The sequence below is a fragment of the Protopterus annectens genome, chromosome 1.part0 (assembly GCF_019279795.1).
Source record: "Protopterus annectens isolate FY-2018-M chromosome 1.part0, PAN1.0, whole genome shotgun sequence".
NCBI classification, from domain to species: Eukaryota; Metazoa; Chordata; order Ceratodontiformes; family Protopteridae; genus Protopterus; species Protopterus annectens.
Window position 1 is genome coordinate 723,863,203 of NC_056725.1, and position 27,228 is coordinate 723,890,430.

A 27,228-nucleotide genomic window follows, 5' to 3' on the forward strand; every position below is an offset into this window, starting at 1 on the left:
AGAGATTCCTACTGACTTTGAATCAGTCCTTACATTGTTAGAGTGCATGAGCATTTTGTAGTCCACAAAGGAAATGTGACAATTAATGGAAACAATAACATACAGCTGAATTTACTTTAACGTACATTTAGTATGTGACCTTGCATTAAAAACCTTAAGAATAACTGTGTTTAAATGCACATGACCACGCACATGCACAAACACAAACACACACACGCATATATATATATATATATATATATATATATATATATATATATATATATATAGATATAGATATATATAGATATGTGTGTGTGTGTTTATGTGTAGACACACAGAAATACAGTTACAAAAAAGTTTGATTTGTTATTCTTCAAAGGACATGAAGTACACACACAGGCATATAATCTAGTTCTTTGTTTTATAGGTTCATAGATTAATACTAGGCTAACTGCCATTGTGGGCCATTTTAAGCCTAGCCACACACACACACACACACACACACACACACACACACACACACACACACACACACACACACACACACTACAACCCCATTTATGCGAAAGTGCACTTAAATGAAAGTGCACTTTCGCGAATACCGGTTCACCGAACCGGTAATAAAAACAAAAAAATGACACACTACAAAGGCAGTTTTGCAAGGAGGCAAGCCCCCCTGCACCCCCCACACACCTGCTACTTTATATATACTAACTCCGAGATCGCACTACAGTGGGAAACAGGTATATTCCCGTATCCCCACTGTAGCATGCTTCGGGGCTGCAGTGTTTCTTTTTGTTGTTATTACCAGTTCGGTGAACCGGTATTCACAAATGTGCACTTTTGTTTAAGTGCGCTTTTACAATAAATGGTGTCAAAATAATGAGCTTTCGACAAATGAAAGTAGACCCACTTTATACACATACACATATACACAAACACATGCACACACACTACATGTATATATGCAATCTGTGTGCATACAGTTTGTTACTTATAATAAACAACATAGCAGAATATTATTAAAGTATACATTCTAGTAAATAATGCTTAATGTTTGACTTGGTCACTGTTAAACATTGACTATGTGTTGCACATGCAATCTTGTCATGTCAGTATTTTATTTTTCTTTGTTTTGCTAAATGCATTTAATACTTGTTATTATATTTGCCAAAGTAGTCCAAGTTGTGGCTGAAAAAGGTCCTGGGACCAGTTCACTTTCCTGGTTACCAAAGTATAACTAAATATGAAATAGAAAAAAAGGAGGGTGAGCATGACAGAAATAATTAAGGAACTAGTAAAGCACATTTCAATTCTGTATCATTTACAAGAGAGAGAAAAATTTCTCACTCTAGGCATTGGGAAGTGGCAGACAGACATTTGTAAATGTACAGCAAGGATCATTTACTACAGTGAGAGTTTTCACACCTCAGCATGAGAGTGTGGGGGGGAGGTCTGTCAATTATTTTAGAACTACAAAAATCCCCATTACAAAAGCCTGCTATTTACCTACTTTCTTTTGCTGGAAGTAACTAACAGCTATTTATAGCATACACCAAGCTCTGACAGACACATAAATGGGGCTCAGTCAGGAAAAAATAGAAGTTGCTCTGTTACAGAAGGTGTGTTTAGATGACAGTGCTTCGCATTTCTGCCATTCTATCTTAATGGCATGAGAAAACACCACATCCTTATGTCTAGCATGACTCATATAACGAGGACTTGAAATGTATTCTGGGAAGAAGGAATGAAAGCAAAAAAAACAAGTTCACAGTAGCAAGGCACCCACCATCCTCCATTTTGAGGGAAATGTATTAAAATTGTAAAATAAGCACTTGGAGTAATTTTGAGACATTAACATAGCTTGAAAACAAAGATACAATGAAAACATTTTTTTTTAGTTCTATGTTGGAGTTTTTCTTTAAGGGAAGATAGGAATTGACTGAGCTATATAATATTCAATTAACAATAATTTTATTTATTTATTTTATTTTACATTTGTTGACCGGGATAGTCCGACTGGATGCATGTCCATTTTCAGCGGAGGCCCGGGGAGAAAAGCTCCAAGGGTAAGCAGATACAGCATTACATAATAACCATTATGCCAACCACACACACACACACACACACACACACACACACACACACACACACACACACACACACACACACAGCATAACATATTACAAACAGATTATTTACAGAGATTACATAAGTAAGCAAGTTAAACAAGTTACACAGGTTAAAGTTAGTCCTGAGCACAAGTCAGGATTAAATTAAATTACACAGTAAACTGGTTAACAGATTTTTACACATTCGAGTTAGCCAGGCTTGATACATTGACATAGCCAGTTAAGTGACAAATGTTGTTTGAGTCTAGTTTTAAATTGACCTAAGGTGGAAAGTAAGGTAATATCAGCTGGAAGTGAGTTCCAGGATCTACTTACAGAGTTTGCAAAGAGAGAATCACCGGCTGTGTTATTAATTTTGCTAGTCTGAATTAGCAGTCTGTTAGAGGATCGAAGCGGTCTAGGATTGTTATAGGGGGTGATAATATTTTTAAGTGCAGGAGTATTGTCCCGATTATAGAGGATTTTATAGGCCATAATCAGTTGGTTATACTGGATTAGACTAGGTAGTTCAAGCCAACCAAGCTGATTTAGATTGATGCAATGATGTGTCCTAAAAGGCAGCCCAGTGGCAAACCTGGCAATGTGGTTGTAGCAAATTGAGAGTTTGTTAAGGACAGTCTTGTTCAAATTCGAGAGTAGAGGGGATGCATACAGAAGGGGTGAAAGAAGGTGAGAGCGAGCGATAATTGTATAGAAGATTGCATGCAATGTATAATGTTTACATCTGAAAATATTACAATACGGCTTATTTTCTTTTATATAAATGTACAATTGTCTGTGTCATAATTGATGATTCAATAAAGATGTTTCTTTAATAAAAAACAGGACAGAATATTTAACAATTTATCCAAACATAATTATTTTTGGCAGGAGTTATCCTACTCGGTTATTGAATAAAATATTTGCTAACGTCAGGAAAGAAGGAGCAGGAAGTTGAGCACCTATTTTAATAAATGATAGGGACAGAAAAAAAACAGGAGATCATAAAAAATAAAAGTGAAAGTCATTCTTCAAATGAGATTAATATTGCACTTGCAGAAGCATAAAGCATTGATGGTTTTCATGTAAAACTATTTTAAGAGATAACTGGAAGAATTTTAATAAGACAACAAGGGCTAGCAGAAAAGCAGTTGCCTGCCAAAATTTTATTGATAAGAAGAGTAGCAATTTGAAAAGAAATATTTGATTACTGCTGTTAATGCTGGTACAGAATATGCTAGCTATAACCTCAACTTCTGAGTTTAACACACTTTAGGTCTACTGTCTTTAGTTTGGTTTCTTCCAAAAGAATATCAGTTTAGACCTGTCTAAGTCTACAAAGTTATTTCCCCATAACCAGAACCCAACTACACACATTTCAGTATGCCAGCACACAGTCCTAAACTTCTAGCACATTGGTGAAGATTTCTCCAGTAGTCCTGGGTTTGATTATCATAGTCTCATTTTGCCTGCTGTCACTAAAGATATCACTCCCAGGTTTCTTCTGAAAGAGGACTGAGCACCCAATGGGCTAACCCAATAAACAATTATTTATTTTGTTATCTCCAGCCTGATGAATGATTTTCTTGTATTGCTACCCCAGAGTTCTTTTCAAACCAAAATAGAGTGTCCATTAGTTAACAATACAACAGTAACATGTAGCTTGTGGTATAGAGACCGAGCATGTATAAGGCTATAATTGGAACTCAGTCACTAGCAGTTTAAATATAATGGGAAATACAAACAATATAAAAATGTCTTAATGTCTTGCTTTCACACTGAAGTGGTGAAAGTATAAAATATCAAAAACAAATGCCATGTTTTATATCTATTATCCTCTAATCAGATGAGAGACCAGGGGCATCCTTGTCAATTTCAGTTGAAAATGCTGAAATTGGATGAGTGCATACATGCTACACAGCCCTAAGGATTTGGGGTGGCGTCTTGGCAGATGAGCAGCCATGAAGTGGTGGGGTTGTTGCACATCAAGGGATAACATTGAACCACAGGTTGTACATCCAATGGCATTTGTCAGAAGAGACATTAACTGCATTCTAGATCACCTTTGACAAGGCTACTAAAAAGAAGATGAAGAAAAGAAGGGGTGGACATGGTGAAGAGGATACCAACCTTAATATCTACTACTACATCTATTCTACTTCCACAGCAAGGAAAGCAAGGAGGCGGGAGACAGAGATGAGTTTCTACAGGATTCATAGGGAACATTTATTACCTGAAATAACTGTCTTATCACCTTTTTTTTGCAACGGTCTTCCTCTTACCATCAGTTTCTGTCCCCAACCATTCAACTGGCCCATTTGTTCATAAAAGGGAGAAAACAAGCTCTGTGGTGCATTTGTTCCCACACGTGTGAAAGTCAGGCATGCTGGGAGTGTGGTGATGTCATCCACTCTAGATATAGGGGGTTTCTTTATGTTTCCTGGCTCAAGTCCATAGATGTCCAAGAGGGTAGAGATACACTGGGATGCTAAAATAAGGTTTCACTCAGTTACATGAGTTATGCAACCTTCATGTGTTCTTGTGTCTCTTGTCAGGAATTTTACTTTAGAATAGTAACTTGCTCATACACACCTAGCCCCCCATCCAAATGAGGCAAGCAAATGCAGTGTTATCATTCCTATTTTCTTTGTAACAGATCTTCCTGTTCCTGGCTGATGATCAAAGTCCAATCACCTGGGTTGTAATGAAGAATCTGTCTCTATGCCATGTAACTGGCTACCCAGCTAGCTCTTGTTCTACAGAAATCCCATGGTTGTCTTGACAATATTACATGGCATTAAAGGAATGACGGATATTGCCCACTTCACATATAAGTCTCCATTGATTACACCTGATGGCTACACAGAGTGATATATGTGTAAATGAGACGCTAGAGAACAAAGGCATATATTGTATGAGTAGCAAACTGCTGTAGTCCAGATAACCCATTTTAGAAAGGAAAAATGTCTAATACATTCAACTGATTTTAAATGATAGCAAATGAAGCTATGATGTGGGAAAGACAACAGATCTTTATAAATACAGTGACAATTTATTATTTGCAGACCTGCAAAATTAAAACACCAGGCTGGAGGACTGAAAAGAATGGATACATTTCTATGGAGCATCTGCCAAGTCAACTAAAAGAAAAACTGTGAAAAATGAGCAGGAATGAAATAAAAAAAGAGTGGGGAAGAAAAGAAAAAACAGAGACCAGTAAAAATAAGTCACACACTTCTTATAACCTGAATAAGCTCCCATATAATAATATTTTTGTATTATGCCAGAGAAGAGAAAGCAGCATTCAGGCTAAATCTAACTTCAGCAGAATTTGGTATCAACAGTCACAACTGCAGGCCGTCTCAACAGGTGTAATTCATATGTAGCATAATCAAAATAATAGTGGTGGCTTCATCCGAGTGTCCAGAAATTCTTTACAGACAGAATCACAGACATTATCAGAAAGGTTAGCTACTGGGTGCTGATGTTGGGAAGATTTCTCTTCAAGTATTAGACTGATCATCCCTGAGACTACTATCCTCTGTCAGGCTTATTTTATCTAAAGGAGAGGGGTTTGCTAGGGTAATAATCAAAGAACATTCTTTTCCATTGCTAACACCTGTATTATTCTTTCAAGAGCTACAGACCCCAATGCCTGGAAGGTAGTACAAAGGATTATGGCTCTGAGCTTTTTTACAGGTTGTTTCCATTAATTGGGGGAATGACAGTTGATTCCTTCCACCTCCAATTTCCTATTGCATTACCAGACAGTGGACTTGTGGTGCCCCTAAAAAGAGACACTTGGGTCCAGTGGGCTTACCCAGTTAACAAGTGTATGCAAATGTGACTGATTGTGATTCTTTTAGGAAAAGGGCCCTGCAGTTCCACCATTTTGCCATAAATAAAATGATGAAATTGCAACTCCCCTCTACAGATCTGAGATTTTTTCAGATTTTTGTTAATATATATATATATATATATATATATATATATATATATATATATATATATATATATTTACAATATATACATAGAAAGGAATACATTCAACATCACATACTGTTATACAATGTTAGGAATACATTGACTCATCAAGGTAATCTTATATAATTATTATAAAATTAATACAGTAAGCATCTTGGTATTTTAACAGCAACATTTTAAGGCTATCCAAACAGCTAAAAGTCTTAGTATGATTTATAGATCATGTTCTGATCACATCGTTTTCAGTTTTACATAGTATTACTTTTAAATTTAAACATTCTTTGAATGTAGGAACCAAATTTTATTTCCATTTTTTGTAATATTTTTTCTAGCTACTGGCAGCAGACTCCAGAACTGATTTGTTTGACCTTTACAGATAATAGAAGTGGAAAATTCATCAGTATTACTGATCTAGTTAAAGAACAATTATCAGACCATAACCCCTTAAAACATACTTCCATCTTCCCAATATACATTTATTTTTTCAAAATCCATAAACATGTGTCTAATCAGCTTGTACATCTTTACTACATCTCCAACAGCCTTAAGAAATCACTATACCAAACTTAGAGATTTTATAGGGAGTAACAAACATTCTATGTATACAGTTTCACATTATAAATGAAGAAGTTTGAGTAACTGATTTAAGTAACAAAGTTTTATTCTTAATATTTACTGATTAACTCAATCCAATATTATCTAAAAAGTTCTAGAATTTTGCATCAAAATTAGTATTATTCACTTATATAACTTGAACATGCTCCCTTTGTAGGTCAAATTATCCTTGGTGATACTATTCATATATTCATATAATGGGGAATAGTGTTCTGTTCCTCTTCACTCATTATCTACAAATTCATTTACTTTCTTACTGGTGAGTAATGTTAACTGGTTAACAGATTCATCCAGCTTATAACCTTTCATTAAATATTCCGACAACTTAGCTTTTGAAAACAGACCATAATACTAATCCATTCATTTTTAGTAAATTCATTGATCTGAGTTTCCTTAAATCTTTAGAAGTGTGCGCAATGGGAAAGCACAAACATTTGCATTTTGATGCTAATGGATTTTTAAAAACATATTTCTTAAATGTTTTAATAATTGATTTCTTATATGCAGTGTCTAAAGTTTGAATCAAATTTCCTTCTAAAGTAAATTTTATTAATAAGATGAAAGGATTGTTACATATTTCTAATTTATCACATTTGATAAACTTATAATAATTTAATAAAATGTGTTCCTGAATGGTTTTCCTCGGACTAGTGTAAGTTGAATTTATGCAGAGTATAATAGATTTAAAATTTGCAGCAATAAAATAAAATTCTATATCTGGGAAGCTAACACCACCAGGCTCTCATAATCTTGTATGATTTCTATAAGCAGTTATTAGCTTTCTTAGAATACCATATGAATGAGTTAATATTCCTTCCATTTTCTTTAAAACTTTGTCAGGTATTGAAGCTATTGAATGCAATTTGCATATAATCATTTTAGTAAGTACTAACCTATCTAAAAAACAAATTCCATTTTATAATGAGAAGTAACACTTCAATTATTTTTTTCTAAATTATTACTAATAATCTGACTCACATCTTGATAGATTTTATTCATAAATATTTTAATTGGATGTATATGTATCTTTAAAATAACTGTCTAGTAATTGATTTAAGACTAAGTTTTCAGTATTATTATTATTAAAGTTTAGCACATATACGTCTTGAAACTTTTCAATTTCCTCATCAATTTCTTATAATTGAATAATTCAAATGTCCTGCAGTTAGTAAAATATTCTCAAAAAAACTGTATTTTACATTGGCAATCCTTGTTAATTAAGAATCCATCATTTTTTTTCATTGCTTCTTATAATATTTGCTAAGGTTTTGATAATTAATGCCATTAGTAGAAGAGACAAGGGACACCCTTTCTTTTTGTCTTTGTTTAAAGTGAATCTTTGAGAAATGTAAGATCCAATTTTAACATATGCTTTAGAGTCTCTATACAGATATTTTAATATTCTAATAAATTGTTCAGGAAATACAAATGCTTCTAAAGTTTTAAACAAGTAGTTCCAATCTACAGAATGAAAAGCTATCTCAATATCTAAGCTAATTAGAGCATATTTCTTGTTCATGCTAAATCTAAGATAGTTACTACAATTTTTATATTATCATACATTAATCTATTAACTATAAATCCTGTTTAATCTTTAATTAATCTACTATATCTCAATGATGTAGTGAAGATGGAAGCAAATATTTTAGTCTACATTTAATAATGAAATAGATCTATATGATAAAACTAACTCACTATCCATTCATTGTTTAAGTATAGGTGAGATTACATGAGGGAAGAATAATTTTGTCACTCAGAATTATCCTGAAGATGTCATTCAGTAATTTTAAAATATTTAATGGAAACAGACTATATAATGCCATGCGTAAACCATCTAACCTTACAGCCTTACCATTTTTTCATTTTAAAGCATCTTTAACTTCAACTGGGGAAATAGGCTTATTCACCAGAGATGTTTTATTGGTCATTAAGTCTATTAGTAACATTTTCCTTTAAAAACGTGTCAATTTTATAATCATCAGGATTATTTTTATTTTTATTAAGATCCTCATGGAATTGTTTTAATATTGTTTCCTCTATGTCTGAAGTAAGCATATTAGTGTGAGGATTTGGGATTTTATTGATTTGTGCCTTTTTGCTTGAAATCTTCTACTAGCTTATCTATGTAGCTTTTTGAAGTCACCACAACTGTGTGATTTTATTTTTTCTAAAGCTAAAACTGTTTGATAGTTTGTCATTTTAATTACTTCAGTATTATCTAATTTCTTTGTTTTATTTTCAAACCATGCTTTGTATATTTCATCTTGCATTATAACAATGCTTTACCACACTCTTTTCATGTTATTACTAGCCCATCTTCCCATTTTTTGTTTAATGTGTATTTTAAAGAGTTGCATAGTATGACTTTACTAACCTGGTCATTATCATTCAAAGATAAAAAAAAATCTTAGTTTGACCCTTAGGATAAATCCTACATTATTTTAATTTCATCATATATACTGGGATTCTATAAATAATCTGTAACTTAATTTCAAATACTTAGTGTATTATGATCAGATAAATGACAAGGAATAGTTTTAATTGTGTAGAGGCATAAAACCAAGCAATTCTAGTTTGTGTCCTATATAGAGAAGAATAATGAGCGAAGAGCAATAACTTATCTTCTATTTTCACTATTAGATTAAATTATTATTACTAATCCATCTGTTTAATGCTTTAGCTAATGCCAGAATTTTAGCTTTCTTTTGTTCACTTGTATATTCTATGCTAGATTTGCAGTTAAAATCCCCATCTAGAATTAAACTACCCTTCCAATGACTTTCTAGTAAGTTTAAGTGATCTTTCGCCACTCTTGCACATATTCCAGGGATCCAGTAAAAATTATTATGCAGAGTTTGCCACTATATTTAATGATTGCAGTGTTACATTTCTTTGTGATCCTTCATGAATTCCATGACCTTAGGCACTATAGTAGAATTTCTCCAAAGTAGGGTTCCTCTCCATTTTTTTGTTAAAATAAGCAGATGATAACATTTCGTAACCTAAGTCATTAATTTATTCAAATAATGTGTGTCTTTATCTATCAAGTGAATCTCTTGCAAGAATATAATGCCTCCTCTAATTTTGGATATCTCATTAATGATTTCCTTTTGTTGCCATAATTTAATCCATTTACATTAATCAATACCAGAGTAACAAATGATCTCTTTTAAAAGATAATATGGTACTTTTATCCACCATATTACTTTAATTGTATATAAGACTCTGATGCATTCCTCCAACACTATCTTAAGATTCCACATGTTTTAAATTATTCCTTTCTACAAACAAAACTATTAAAACTTGTAAATAACAAAAAATAAAACAAGCCTGCAACTGTAACTGTATATATTACTAATAAAATACAACCTACGATGGATACAAATGTTCCTAGTCTGCTTATCGAATAGAGAAACTATTATACTCTCTACCTACCAATACCTAAAAATTCATCATAAAACTAGCCAAAAGCTGCTGTGGCTTACAAATAATTAATATAACATGATATACAAGTTAAAAAAATAATAGACTATTAATTTACTTATATATTTTTATCATTAATGCTATCCCCCAGTTACTACATAAATGTTTAATAATTCTCTTCTGTTAATCACAAATATTATATAATCCAACAAATACTGTACTATATGCATATTTAATAGTAGTATAAATTACCCTTTGAAATTTCCTAAATTACTGACTTATTCAACACTATTCTAACTACATCTCTAAATAAATAAGTAGAACAAAGTGGGACCCAAAGAGATAAAGATATCTGTAAATGTACAGACAATCAAAATATTTAAAAAATACTTTAGCTTATTAAACTAATTGATAAAAATATGTACATGACTGAGGTCAAACAGAATGTATTAACTATTTCTATGGAGTCAAAAAACAAAACAACACATGTGCAGTCGATCTTCTATTCAAACGTCACAATCTGCTCAATTCAAATCCCATTCTCCCTTCCTGGATTCAAGCATATTTAGCAATATGCTTTATTCTCTATCAAAATGGATGTACTGATTCAACAATATAACACTCACATTTCAGTTTTATTTATGAAATGAGTTATTTCATGTAGTTTTTGTGAATCTAATAAGATACAATACGCAAAAGGCTTCAAAGTTCACATGACCAAGCTTCAAATCTCAGCTTTCAGGATATTTCAAAATTATTTTATATGATTTTCTATATAAATTATATTAGATCTTGTATATTCATATTTCTACAATATACAGATATATGTGATTCATATATTTCTTATAAGCAGTTTGTTATTTAAAGATATTTATTTTCTTATTTGCCACTAATATTCTACATTATTCTATATCACTTGTCTTTCTAAAATCCCCCATCAGCCCACTAATATTCTACATTATTCTATATCACTTGTATTTCTAAAATCCCCCATCAAAGAGCTATTTAATCATCAGATCTCTTAGATACCACAGTATGTGTATCCCTATTATTTATAAAATGTTTATTCTTCCTATTAATTCTAGTATTGCAATCAATCTTGACTATATACAAAAGAAATTTGAATGGTTGTTTTCAGTCATTGTGGACTGCTGTTCTGATCTAAGCTTCACATCCTTACATTATAATTTGATTCCAAAAAGTGAAAATGACAACTCACAGCACACAGTGGCTGCTAATTTCCTCTGTAAGTTTTGCATTCTTCTTAATTATGTTAAACTGTTCTAATCAGCAACAAACATCTAACTTTACTACTTGCCATTAATATGTACAGTTAGAGTTAATAACACTACAGCATAAGCTATTAACATTCAGCAAAATGTAAGCAAATTATGTTAGCAGCAGCAGCTCAATATAAAACATTGCTATACCTTTTTCAAATAATATTTCACTTCTAAGAAAAGAAAAGAAAAAATATGTTATTGTGAGTAGATTTCTCATATATAAAAAGAAAGGAAAAAGAAAGTTCAATTTTGTTTTCACAGACAGTGAATTTTGACCTAGATTTGCTTCAGAACTGCTTAAGGCAGGAAGCAAGGCAAACATGAATCCAGCATTCTGACACAACTGAAACATTATTTTGGTCTTAAGCTCTTTTAAGTGTTAATTCCTTCTCAAAACCCATGTGAAAAGAACGTTACACAGGAACAAAGATAAAAATCACTTTAACACTTCCAATTACCATATTATTTAGATCTGACATTCAGTTAACCCAGCATCCCACTTACTAAGTAAAATTAAACAAATAAAATATATTTTTAAACTTACATAGTCTTAAAGTTACCAATTCTTTTGATTATAATTTAATGACATTATTTTACAGTTTAACATGTATGAATATATTTGTAAGTTTAGTTGACTGAAAGTATAGTAAAACAGTAAAAACTAATCATTTATATTCCTTATAATGAAAGATGTTTTAGCTTTAACTGTAAAGACATACCTATGTATGTTTTAAAGCCCAGTACATTTTACTGAAAGGGTAAAGCCACTGTTTCAGAAAATAAAAGTCCTGCAATCAGAGAATAAAAGTCATTTTTTAAACTTTTTAATTTTAGAAGCAGTTTTTTGGAAATTCAGTTTATTCTGTCTCGTGAGGGATATACTGTCCCGATCTGTTCTTCAATATTAAAAAGGACTTTACTTTTGATAACTTGATCTTTGCAGGAAACATCAATGTGGTTTTAATTGTATTATTTTTAAGTGCCTTGATCAGTGGTGAGTATGATTTTATTTTATTCATTACTTTAGCAGAATAATCATTATCAAATCTAACTACATGTTCATTTTAATAGGTAGGCTGGACCATGTTGTTTTAATATTTGATCTTTTTCTAAGCTAAACATAACATTAACTATAATTTAACATGGTGGTGAGTTTTCCTTCTTCAAAGTTGCTCTTGGGGATCTATCTGCTCTTTCAATTCCAAAAGACAAAGTTTCAGGAAGATTTAAAGTTTTATGCAGCCAGGTTGTTAAGAGGTTTATTGTCTCCCTCATACTTTTCAGGCATACAATAAATTATAATGTTATTTCATCTCAGTCTATTTTATAAGTCATCAACTTTAACTATGAGTCAGTTATTTTTGTTTTAAAAGAAATTCATTCCGAGACTTTCCTACAGTTATTCTCCCTTCATGATCACTTAAAGTGTCTTACTGCTGATTTGTTGTTTTAAAAGAATTTCTAAATGTTCCATCTTCATGCTGGTCTCATCTTTGAAACTTTCTATTTTTTGGTGTCCAGTTTGTCTATTTAAAGTAGTATTTCCTGTGTATTAAATATTACTGATTGGGTGTCTTTTTCAACATGAGAATCCTGAGTACCATTTCTTGAGTGGCTTATGTTGAAGTCTCTTCTCTCTTACCAAGCAGTTGTAATTGTGATAGGAACATTACAGATTTTGAAGAAGATGAAGCTATACATTTTTTCTATGACTATTAGTGAATAAAATTAGCTAACAAGTATCTCCAAGTTTTACTTTTTTGATTATATATTCTGTCACAGAAAAGTTTTCAGTCACAGAAATTTTCACCAGTTGCTGTTGTCAGTTACCCACTTTGGCGACAGCCCAGATACAAGATTTGTAAAGTCAAATGCATGTGTTTCAGAAAATAAACTTGCATTTTAATATTCACGTTCTTTATCTTCATTTTCTTTATCTTCATCAGACTTGTGACAAGGGACTCCCTCTGCTGATGCAGCTCCATTCACCAATCCTGTGCCAGTCTAATCTGTGAACCAACTCCAACAAGTAGAGGTCTGCTAGAGCATTTTAATGGCAGATATTTTCCTTATGCCAAAAATCTTAACTATGGAGTGCCTGATCAAGTCCTTTTACTGTAATCTCCAACTAATAATAAGGTAAGCCTTAGTAATGTATACTAGAACAGTTGTTTTATTCCATGCATGTGATTAGGAAGTAGTAATAGAATTTTGATTCACCAGGCAATCTGCTAGGCCCAGCAAGTGGACATTATGTCCCATACTGCAATTTTAAGGGTGATCTGCTTTAGTTTGCAGTGTTTCATGTTTCCACTCTTCCTTCAAGATCCTGGAAAACACAGAAGAAATCATGAACTGCCATTCCTCTACTAGACAAGAGCAAATTAATGACTGCAACTCGTATATATGTCTCCACTCCTCTTACTAAGCAATCTGAATCAACTTAGTCTCCTCAAGGGCAATCTTTATTATAAATACCAACCTGACAGTCTGGCCTTGAATTTTCTGAGACCACCATGACAGGGGCAAAACCAAGTAAACAGGCAGTAGCTACACCAAGGCAGGCACTCAGGAACTTTATTATGTCAGCATTCCCAGTACCTGAGCAGAACACAAAAGCTATCAGGACAGGTTATTAAAGACAGGATGCCATCTGGAAAATGAAAAGTTGCTATCTTTTAATAGAGGTCTTAAGTATTTTTAAAGTGTTTATATTATTACATTATACACTGATCAGCTGATCAAACTATATCAGGTGGAAAATAGGTGTAGGGGAAACAGATTGTGTGTAGCACATAGAATGACACTTCCCTTTTCATCAGTCATGCTGGGCATTCAACCTGTGCTGCAGAGGTTCAGCTTGCACCGCTTTCTTCATCTTGGAATAATAAAAACACATCCCTGAAAACTACACATGTCTACTAAATGTGGAGACAAAGTTTCTACTGTTGTGTACTCTTAAGGGATACCCAGATCCATCCTTGGGGGAAAACAAGTTTTTGACTTTAGTTCCCCTGTCCAAAATGCATCCCACACTTTGTAAGGTGCATAGTACTGTTCACATGGACAACTCAGTTCCTGACTTCACTTATGATTATGCACTTAGAGTATGGACGAAATTATAAGTACACTAAGCATTTCTTAGCAGATTTCTTACCACAACACAAGGCAAAGAGCTATGACAAATGTGACAAATCTGAAAATGTAATTTTGCTAAAGCTAAAACTGTTTGATATTTTGTCATTTTTAATTACTTCAGTATTATCTAATTTCTTTTTTTATTTTTCAAACCATGCTTTGTGTATTTCATCTTGCATTATAACAATGCTTTAACACACTCTTTTCATGTTATTACTAGCCCATCTTACCATTTTATGTTTGATGTGTATTTTAAAGGGTTGCATAATATGACTTTACTAACCTCATCATTATCATTGAAAGATTAAAAAAAAAAAATCTTAGTTTGTCCCTTAGGATAAATATTGCATTCTTTTAATTTCATCATCTATATGGGGATTCTATAAATAATCTGTAATTTAATTTCAAATACTTAGTGCATTATGATCAGATAAATGAAAAGGAATAGTTTTAAATGTGTAGAGACATAAAACCTAGCAATTCTAGTTTGTGCCCTATATGCACAAAAATAATGAGTGAAGAACAATGACTTATCTTCTGCTTTCACTATTAGATTAAATTATTATTACTAATCCATCTGTTTAATGCTTTAGCTAACACCAAAATTTTAGCTTTCTTTTGTTCACTTGTATATTCTATGCTAGATATGCAGTTAAAATCCCCATCTAGAATTAAACTACCCTTTAAATGACTTTGTAGTAAGTTTAAATGATCTTTAGCCGTATTGCACCTATTCCAGGGATCCAGTAAAAATTAGCGTGCAGAGTTTGCCACTATATTTAATGATTGCAGTATTACATTTCATTGTGATCCTTCATGAATTCCATGACCTTAGGCACTATAGCAGAATTTCTCCAAAGTAGGGTTCCTCTACATTTTGTTAAAATAAGCAGATGATAACATTTCATAACCTAAGTTATTAAGTTATTCAAATGTTGTGTCTTTATATATCAATTGAGTCTCTTGCAAGAATATAATGTCTCCTCTAATTTTAGATATCTCATTAATAATTTCCTTTTGTTGCCATAATTTAATCTGTTTACATTAATCAATAACAGATTAATAAATTATCTTTTTTAAAAGATAACATGGTACTTTTATCCACTATATTACTAAAATTGTATATAAGGCTCTGATGCATTCCTCCAACACTATCTTAAGATTCCACATGTTTTACATTCTTCCTTTCTACAAACTAAACTATTAAAATGTGTAAGTAACAAAAAATAAAGCAAGCCTGCAACTGTAACTGTATATATTACTAATAAAATACAACCTATCATAGATACAAACGTTCCTACTCTGCCTATTGAATAGACAAACTATTATACTCTCTACCTACCAATACCTAAAAATTCATCAAAAACTAGCCTAAAGCTGCCATGACTTACAAATAATTAATATAATATGAAATACAATTTAAAAAATAATAGACTATTAATGTAATTATATATTTTGTCATTTAAAGCTATTCCCCCAGTTACTACATACATGTTTAATAATTCTCTTCTGTTAATCACAAATATTAAATAAGCCAACAAATACTGTACTATATGTATATTTAATAGTAGTATAAATTATCCTTTGAAATTTCCTGAATTACTGACTTATTCAACATTATTCTAACTACATCTCTAAATAAATAAGTAGAACAAAGTGGGACCCAAACAGATAAAGATATTATGTCCCATACTGTAATGTTAAGGGTTATTTGCTTTAGTTTGCAGTGTTTCATGTTTTCACTCTTCCTTCAAGATCCTGGAAAACACAGAAGAAATCATGAACTGCCATTCCTCTACTAGTCAACTCAGGAACAAATTAACGACCGCAACTCATATATATTTCTCCACTCCTCTTACTAAGCAATCTGAATCACCTTAGCCTCCTCAAGGGCAATCTTTAATGTAAATACCAAACCTGACAGTCTGGCCTTGATTTTTCTGAGACCACCATGACAGGGGCAAAACCAAGTAAACAGACCAAAGCAGGCACTCAGTAACTTTATCAGTTCAGCATTCCCAGTACATTAGCAGACCACAAAAGCTATCAGGACAGGTTATTAAAGGCAGGATACCATCTGGAAAATGAAAAGTTGCTATCCTTTAATATAATTCTTAAGTATTTTAAAGTGTTTGTAATATTTCATTATATACTGATCAGCTGATCAAACTATATCAGGTGGAAAATAGTTGTAGGGGAAACAGCTTGTGTGTAGTACATAGAATGACACTTCCCTTTTCAGCAGGCATGCTGGGCATTCAACATGTTCTGCAGAGGTTCAGCTTGCACTGCTTTCTTCATCTTGGAATAATAAAAACACATCCCTGGAAACTACACGTGTCTACTAAATGTGGAGACAAAGTGTCTACTGTTATATACTCTTAAGGGATACCCAGATGTGTCCTTGGGGGAAACAATTTTGTGACTTTAGTTCCCCTGTCCAAAATGCATCCCATACTTTGTAAGGTGCATAATACTGTTCACATGGACATCTCAGTTCTTGACTTCACTTATGGTTATGCACTTATAGCATGGATGAAATAAACAGTACACTGAGCATTTCTTAGCAGATTTCTTACCACAACACAAGGCAAAGAGTTATGACAAATGTGACAAATCTGAAAATTCTCTCCTATGCTTACTCTAGTCATCATTACAATGATGAGGCCAAGTTAGTCAGTGGATGGGAGGAGCATGTTATAAAAGATATGATCTGGCTTTTGTTACACTAGACATATCACTGAGAAATACCTTCCTTAAATAGCCTGCCCAGTGTCACTTTCTTTCTTTTTTTTTTAATTACAGAAATCATTATGTGAAGGTTGTTTTCTATCTGGTTGTTGAAAATGCTTCCAAGAATTTTGAGACCTCTACTTTTATTCATTTTGAATATAAATCATTGATTGATGTGTTATTAATGTATGATCATTATTGAAAGTGATATAGAGTTCATTTAGGTGAGATGATCATAGAATTTGTTTCTGAGACACTAAGATGGATACTTCTATTATTTAAACAGGTTTGGGGGCAGTGAAAACATACCTGTGTAGTAAATGATATCACATATTCAGACCCTGAGGACACAGCCAATCTACTAACAGATACATTTAGCTATAACTTCACTCCCTGTCTCCCCTATATTCCTAGATCACATGCTCCCAGAATCTTCCAAGAATAAGTCCTCAAAGCCCTTTCTAAGGCCAAGATCACTCCTTCTATGGGGCCATATAATATACTGGGCTGCCTACTGGCTAGCCTAAAACAGGACATGTCAAACCTTCTATAGAGGCTACTCAATATCAGCCAACAAACAGGCTTTGTGCTAGATGAATGGAGGACCACAACAGTCATTGCCCTGCACAAAGGTGGGTCATTAGCAGACCTGGGTAATTACAGATCCACAAGTCTGAGAAGTTTCATCTGTAAGGCAATGAAGGAGATTGTTATGGAATTAATAAATAAGGACATAGGTAACCTACAAACTCTTGATCCAAGCCAGTTCACTTTTGTCAAGGGTAGATCCTACCTGTTTAACCTAACTGACATCTTCAAAAAGATTATTAAAACAATGGAAATCAGAAAATCAGTGCACATGGCATAACTAGACTTCACAAAGTTGTTTGACACCATAGCACACTCAAGTTTTACCGGTAAAGTGTCATAATGTTAAAGATTTATCGCTGACCAAGTATGCAGGTGATTGTACACTTGATGCCATCATAAAGTCTCTGGAGAACACCAAGATGTTTCAAGGGGGCCATTCCCAAACAAATAACTGGTTTAATAGCAATGAACTGAAAATAATCAAAAAATGTATAATAGTCTTCTTTGGCAGGCATAACATCACCTGTAACTATGACATTGACAATAGACCCCTGAAAACTGACCTGGTAGTTAGGGACCTGGGAATCTATATGGACAACAAACTGTACTTCAATCACCATGTTTCCACTATTGTAAGAAAGTCCTTTTTCATTGTGCAGCTTATTAGTCAGGGTATGGTATCTAGGCCAAGGCATGTGTTCATTCTATATTATCAGGCTGATTGTTGAGTATAATGCCCCCTTCACTATGCACCTGTCCAAACATTTAATACAGCTTGAACAACCAAAATGCTTTCTCACCAAGAAAATCAAGGACCTAAATCATAAGAACTACACTGACCATCTCAAAGCCTTGTCTGCCATCTCAGTATCATACAGACTACTGAAGAGCGATCTCTTTCTCGAGTTACAGAGCCTCAACAGACCCTGTCCACTGAGATATACTGCACATCTGCAAGACCAATGGCCATGAACACCCTCTTAAGGGATATTAATCTGTTATACAACATAAATAGAACATGTTGAAAATCACCTTCATCTCCACAAAATCAAAGTGCTTCCCTTTCCATATTCAAATATAAACTGGATGAAAGGATGGAAATCTGAAAATCTACCACTCGTTTAGCATCCTTGTCCCTCATGTATAGAGGTACCAAGTAAATGTTCAGCCCTGCATTGAGTTATTTGCTTTTAAATTGCAAGGGCTAAAAATATCATGGTAATGCAGGGCTAATCTCTAATGATCTGCATGGAACCTATGTATTTTAAAACTAATGGACTTGTGAAACTTCCAGAATGAATGATAGTTGACTTATTTACATACTGACTACTTTTGATGTAACTAATAATGCTAACCAAATCATTCATGTTCAGCATGAATAATTGTGGGTCAAGTAAAACACTGACATACTCCAAACAAATTTGCTGACTAGTAAACTCTGCTCCAATTTCAGCCACCAGGAAATACCCTCTAGCATTTTTACCCCAACTATCACTAAAGAACAAGTCCTCACTGCACTCTCCAGAGCTGAAAACACTGCATCAGTGCATCCTGATAATATCACAGCATGCCTCCTAAATAACTAGAGACATGACCTGTCAACACCACTAGAATCTCTATTTGTCATCACACTAAGTCCAAAAAATGGCTTTGAAGATGAAACAATGGGATAAAAGTTCAAAAACACCTTGCGCACTTTTTGTAACTGAGGTTTAACTATACTTTAACAACCATACTATACAAGCAGCACTAAATATTTGTGAAATCCTTGTAAAGTCCAGTTTTAGCTGACACTCAGTTAGTTACTTGAAGTGCACAAGATATTTTTATGTTAGCATCTCTGTTCATCCACAACCTCTAGACAGGCTTCACCCCTAGGGGATTTAGGACTGCAATAGTCATCCCTCTACAAAATGATGGACCATGAACAGACCCAGGGAACTACTGACCCATACATTTATCTGTTTTTTTGTATGTTAATTCTGGTCCTGATAAACAAAGACATAGGAAATTTTCAAACACTAGCTCCATTTCAATTCAGTTTCTTCAAGGGAAGTTCATGCCTACTAAAATAAGTGTACTTCTTTGGGAAGGTCACCAAAGACGTGGATGAGGGCAAAATGGTACACACACTGCCTACCTTGACATGATAAAGGCATTTGACACAATACTTCGCTCGGGTATTTTAGACAAACACAAATTTAGGCATAAATCTCTAGCTCACCCAATGGATAGACAAATGGCTCACAGATAGGATGCATGAGGTTAGTGTGAGGGAATCAACTTCCACCAAGAGGCCTGTTACTAATGGTGTCCCACTGTGCTAGGTAGTGGGATCTCTCCTGTTTGGAATATACTTCTCTGAAGTCAAGTTATGTTGAGGGCCTTTGTATGACCATATTGGCTGATGACAACAAGCTGGGTACATCACCAAATTCCCCAAAGATGAGGATATCATCCAGACGGTTCTGACACAGTAATTGGTGGCAGAGCCATGGCCTAAAACTCAGTGTAAAAAATGCATAATTGTACCCTTTGGGAAGGTGACTACCCCAAAAAATTACAACATTGAAAACACTCCCCTGAAACCAGAACCAGAAGTAAGGGAATTAAACTCAGGTTGACAGTAACATGAAATTTGATCACCATATGTCCATAATAGTGAGAAAACCCTTCTACTTGGTGCAACGTATAAGTAACGGCATGGCATCCAGATTTATGGAGATCATAGTCCCACTATACTCAGCCCTCATTAGATCAATAATCAAGTGCAATGCACACTTCAGTATGTATCTGACCAGGAATTTGCAACAGCTGGAGTGGCCACAGAGTTCCTCACTAAAAGAGAAAGATGGTATAAATGCTGACTGCCTCAAATCCATGTTCCTGTACTCAGTCTCCTACAAATTACTGATGGAGATCTATGCCTACTCTAAAAGGCATTTTCCAATCTAGCCCTGATGGATCTGCTATACCTTTACAAAACAAACAGCAGCAGAATTATCTGATCTAAGTGTCTAAACCTCTTCTGTGATATAAACAAAACATGCTGGAGGGACAAATGTGTCTTACAGATTTCCCCTCTCTGAACAGACTCCTTATTCATGTGAAACAGAGCTCTTCCCTAAGCCTATACAAATGCAGTTTAGACCAATGGATGGGAAATCATAAATTCACCCCTGGCTTGTTATCTGTGATCCTTATGGACAGGGGCAGTTTGTAGCTGCTCAAAGGCACAGAGATATACCAAAGCCATTGTAGCCCATGGGCATTGATAATTGAGAACACTGGGGCATGATTGGCTAGGCATACAAATGCTCTAGGGCCATTAGCCTTGAAATCTCCTATGATCCTCTGATTCAATACTGAGAGTTCTTATCTGTTCTGTTATAGTAACAGCCCTTGTTGTTTCAGTAACTCAGAAACACCTACTTACAATAAGACTATGACATCCTTTAGGGCTTGCAATAACTTAGTAACATATTCTAAATCAAAAACTTCAGAGAAACCTAGAAGAATTGTTCCAACAACTTTACTGGAGTGCATTTATTTAAGGATATGTATTAAGGAATATCCAGAAGAACAGTATCTATGCAAGAAATTGGATGAAAAATGGAAATGAAGCTAGTGATTAATAAATATTCTAGTAGCTTTCAGGAAGTGTTCATTTTTCTATTTTGTTAAAAAGGAAGTAGCAAGACTGTAGGAAGATAGTCATTGATTGAAATCACTGGTCCACCTTTATGCAAAGTGACAACAAGCAACTGCTTCCAATACTGTGGTATCCCACCTTCCTTAATGGACATGCTTAACAGAACTGTGATATCATATTCAATGTACTGAGCTGTAATCTGAAAGAATTTTGGTGGAGTTTTATCAATGCTAGGTGAGGCAGGTTTTTAGTAATTAGTTTAATAATGGTGTTTGTGTACATCCTCTAAAATGAGCAACAGACATTACCTGTGGAATATATAGGTGTATAGCTTGTGTGCCTGTGTGTGTGTGTGTGTGTGGGGGGGGGGGGTCTAGTATAAGTACTTGAATTTTCCATGTTACAGAAAAGGGAAAGGAATGTGACTATGACCTGGGTGAAGAAAATTAGTTGGTACTCTTGGGGAAATGGTGCACAGTTGTGGCTTTCTAATTTGCATTACACAAATGTTCATTACCAGTCACCTTACTATAGGACTTCTCTTTGCTCTTACCTGTGCACTGTACTTTGTTTGGTATAATATGAAATGTATGCTTATGAATAGAAAACATTTTACAAAACAACTTTCCCATGAAACCAGTCTATATGCAAAGTAGGATATTTCCATGAAGCCCAGTGTATATTTTTTTTGTTGCATTTTATTTCTCAATTCACCTTTGTAAAAGATCTCGTGACCCAGCAGACTTTCTGTTTCAGCAGAATGTAAAACATGGTTCCCTATTGAAATGTCAGCACTGGAATTGCCAATTGCCAACAAGCTGAAAAAAAATAATCAAAAAACACAGAAAAACGAGTCTCGAAAATCACTCTTCTCCTTAAAACTTCTTTTTGCAGGGGCCAAGCCCCCCTGCACCCCCCATGTGTGGGGCCAAGCCCCCCGCACCCCCTGAATTTATATATACCAACTCTTAGATTACCACACCTCAAAGACAAGGGAATATTCTGAGACAATATTAAATGAAAAGCTTGAAATATTTATTACAGTCTAAGATGTGGGACTGTTGTTCATTTCTTAAATATTGTACAGTTGTTTATGTATTTTAAAGTTCTACATTGAGTGAAAAAAAGGAGATTCTTAAGGCATCACAGTTGCTTATCACTGCAATATTTGGAGAAACTGGTAAGAAGAAATAATTTAGGTACTGTCTCATTAAAGATACCAATTATATCCCAAGTATTGAACCCAGGAGATCTGCTACACTTTATCTTCATGTCTTATTTTGATTCTAATAAAAAAGCTTGTAAGAGGCAGACTTTACTGAGAGAAGTGGATTGTTTACTGATGTAGTTTCCAGGAGACAAAGTGCTGCAGTGCTTAATGACAAATTATGTTAATTAGCTTCCATGAAAAGTGCATTTATTCATTTTCAGACTTCTTGTTTACCTACCTTTCCAAACAATAGCTTACTTGTCTGGGTAACATCCATGTGTGACAATTACTAGGTTATCTTCCAGTAGAGTAATATGATTTCTGCCAGGTCCACAATCCATTTCTTTTAACATTCTGAATAAACATGACTAAGAAAGGGCATTGATTTTTTTTTCTTATTCCACATGTATAGAATACTCAAACAGCAATGAGATTTTGGGTAGCAAGCAATATTCCTCAATATTTCTGCACCATTACAATGCCCAGTTTTTCTAAACACTTTACAGTTAACTACTTTCATATTAAATACACATTTCCATTGACATATACAAAATTAAAGCACCCTGTTTTAGTTACAATGGTGTGTCTGTTATGACTATGTTCGGTGTGTATATTGTGCTGTACTGCCTGGCCCAGTATGTCTAGTTACAATGTATTCACAGTATTTATCTGAAATGTTTTCAAGAGGCATTGTTATAAATGTTAGGATGATCTGAGCTGTAATAAATGTTTGCCAGGGAAACATTTTTGTCAGAATGCCTGCCTTGTGTATAGTGTATTGTCAGATGGATGGCGCTTAAGGAAAAGGTTGCAGGAGGCAAGCATACCTCTCAACCTCTCAGTGCAAGAAATCTGGACAAAGCCAGAAATAATGGGGGACAAAGGCCCAAAAATAAGGACAGATTTTATATATTGCTCCTATAAACTTATAAAGTTGTTAGAATAACAGGTTTTGCATTATTATGTATTTTCTGCAGGATATGAAGTCTGAAACTCAGGTGTCTTTCATTATTTAGTATTATTTAGCGACATCAATCCTCGATGATGTGCCAGAAAACTACACATTTTATGAGGAACAGATTAAAAATATTTGACATAAATCTGGGCATTCTGGGAAAATCTGGACAGTTGAGTGGTATAAAGGTAGGAAGTACATTAGAGAGATTTTACATAGGGGAGTGGGATGGTATTAAGTGGAAGGGAGAGTAGATTCTCTCGAGTACAGGTGTTTTGTTACACCCTCTTCCCTCCATGATTTTAGAATAGATTGTTAGTGATTATTTTGGGGCAGTTGTTGTCATAAGTGCTCCCTCCCATTTCCTATTGACATAGGATTGATCAGCGAAGGACACACTACTGAGAAATCTCTGCTTGTTCTAATGGGACAGAGAGCAGTTGGTACTGCACCTCTCATGGGGTGCGCAGTATGAAATACATCTGTGTTCTGCAATGTGACTGTAGTTTACTTATGACTGTTGTTACTGCGGTTAAACTGAAGTGATTCATTCATAATTTTATATTCTTTGGGTGAACGATCTGAAATGCTGCCACTTCACAGGTAAAGTTAAGATTTATTTTAGCCATTATAGTTCCATTCACATTATGGGCCAGATTTACGAAAGCTTGCACGGAGTGCAAGAAGAGTGCAGGAGCTCACAGAGGCAATATGTCTGCCGTGCGATCCAGGTACAGCCAGCAGGGGCGTGCACAAGAGCTGCTAAAGCTACTCTTGCACGGACAGCATCATGGTATGCAAATTACCTCATTTGCTGCTGAAAGCTATGCAAATTAGGTAAATTTGCAATCCAGGAAACACTAACCTGTCCGTGGAAGATTAGTGTTATCTGCAGAAATGTACTCCATTGGTAACGGAGTACCGTTCTGCAAATAGCTAAACAGAGCTATGACAGCTCCAAATAAAGGATGCATACAGTTGAGGAAGCATGCCAATGGCCAAATATAAGGCCATTGGCATTTATAAATATTTAAAATTATTAAAATCTAACTTTTTTTCCCCCGATCTCCGATGTTTAACCGTAGCACAGCACCGCGCAAACGTGCGGCACTTTAAAAAAACAACAAAATAATTTAAAAATAGCCAAAAATAGCCATTTTCTCTAAAAAGCTTATCCTGCCATGCAGGTGAATGACAGGCTGAAGACAACATGGCCACTGAGTACTGGTTGCTAAGGGGGGGAAGCTCAGTGTGAGAGATGTAACCATGCATTAGTAGGCAAGCCAATGCAAATGAGGACAAGGATAGTGAATCCCAATTTTCCCCAGCATGTGAGCCATGTCCCAAGAGTGTAAGTGTAGGAGTAGGTGAGTGGTAGAGTAGAATATAGGTAACATCATGAGGGGTGTGTCAGAAAGGCTGTAAGCTTATTGGAGCACAATGTCTTGTGTTTGCCCTGAGTTGCTCAGGATTGCAAGAGGCATGTCTACAGTTGTCCTTTTTGAAAACCAGAAACCAAAGGTGCATACCGTGAAAATATCTGAAATTTCTTGCAAACGTGCACACAGCATGTGCGTGCTTGTGCGCACGTGCGTGCTCATTTGCACAGTGCTGCCCCGGGCGGAAACAGAAAGGGAAAAGGAAGGAAAAGAAGTAGTAGGAAATTAACCAAGGAGAACTAGCAGAGCTGCCAGGTGAAATATATCAGAATCATCCAATTACACAGGCAGCAGACTAGCCCAGCCCAGCCTGGCACTTTAAACTCGGCAAACAACATTCTTCCCTGTTTTTCCCCAAGAACTCTACAACACTGCAGTATACAAAGAGGGAAAGCTTAAAAACTTTAAAGTCAGACAAAATGTTAGGGGCTGCTCTTGCTATCATAAACCAACATGTGCAAGGTGCTGAGGGTGGTGTTGTTGTGAATGCTGCTGAGCAACCCACAGTGAGGAGATGGAGAAAAGTGTACAGACCCAGGGTAACCTACCAGGGGCTACATGAGCTGGAGATAGTGGAGCGCTATAGAGTGGACAGAGACCTCCTGCAGCAAATTGTTGAGCTGTGTTGGCCACGCCCCACACACAGAACCAACAGAGGGGAACCCATCCCAGTGGAAACCAAGGTATGCGTTGGCCTAAGAATACTAGCTACAAGTACCTTCCAGAGACCAACTGGTGATATGATGGGGATTTTACAGGCATCAGCATCCAGGGTACTGCAACAGTTCCTGGATGCCATGTCAGCACATGTCGGTGAGCATGTATATTTCCCCATTTCCCGTGAGGCATTGACCAGCAATATGCATCTTTTCCACCAAATATCAGAATACCCTGAGGTAGTGGGTGCAATAGACTGCACAAACATACAGTAAAAAGCACCACCCAGTGAGCGGGCTAAGGTCTACATCAACCGCAAGGTCTTCCCCTCCATCAACTGCCAGGTCATGTGCAATGCTCAGGGCATAATAATGAATGTGTGTGCTGGCTGCCCTGGAAGCTATCATGATTCCCACATCTGGCATCTGACGCAGCTGTACCAGAGATTTGCCAATGGGGAAATCCCTGATGGTCACCTAGTGGGGGATGCTGGATACGCACTGGAGCCGTGGCTTATGACACCCATCAGAAATGCACACACACCTGAACAAGAACAACATAATGAGGCACACGCACAAACAAGAAACATAATTGAGCATGTTTTTGGGATGCTCAAGTCATGGTTCCAGTGCCTGGACACATCTGGTGGAGCTTTGCAGTACTCACCAACTACATGTACCCAAATTGTCATGGTGTGTGCCATGCTATACAATATGATCCTGTGGAAACAGCTGCAGCAGGAACAACATGGGTCAGGGCCAAACAGCCCCCCACCATTGCCAAGGCCTGCTCAGGCACAGCGTGACTCGGAGGAGGAAAAACCTGAACCTAGCACAATAGGCAGAAGGAGGATTGCCCAGTATGCCCTGGCCTTGGCAAAGAGGCAACGCATAGCACATACATTGACTCAGTAGGAACCCTGGAAATTACACCTCTATCTGACTCACACATACAGTAAAAAGGATGCCTAACTTGACACTACCTGTTTTCAAGCATGTATAGGGAGTGTAATATGTGCATCCGACCTAGGCAGCCCTGCAGCACCACCTGAGGCATGAGTTCGTATTTTAAGCAATATAAAGCACTGCTAAGCAAATTTTACCAGTATTGAGCATATTTAAATACAATTGTGCATAGCTGCACACTGCGCTAACCAGCGCAATGTCGTGCTACGTTGGGCAACATTGGGCAATGTTGGGCAAACCTGGGCTAAAGTCGAGCAAAGTCGGATAAACACGCTCACACCTGCTTTACTGTTCCTTAGCCAGTCAGGTACACAGGGTGAGAGAGAAAGACAGAGAGAGACAGAGACAGAGAGATAGAGGCACACACAGAGAGAGAGACAGACAGAGAGAGAGAGGCAGAGAGAGAGATAGAGAGAGAGAGAGAGACAGAGGGAGAGAAAGAGACAGAGAGACAGAGAGAGAGAGAGAAGAGAGACAGAGAGAGAGAGAG

At 35.4% G+C, this 27,228-nt stretch overlaps 1 protein-coding gene across 1 annotated transcript in view; it reads left to right on the forward strand.

Annotated features, from left to right (window-relative positions):
• The first annotated feature begins 13,350 nt into the window (after positions 1-13,350).
• The window catches only part of SSTR3 (somatostatin receptor 3), a 48,765-nt gene continuing 34,887 nt past the window's right edge, over positions 13,351-27,228 (forward strand). Inside the window, exon 1 of the mRNA XM_044070954.1 lies at positions 13,351-13,537. The gene's annotated coding sequence lies outside the window, so the exon portion shown is untranslated. The remainder of the gene's footprint in view (positions 13,538-27,228) is intronic.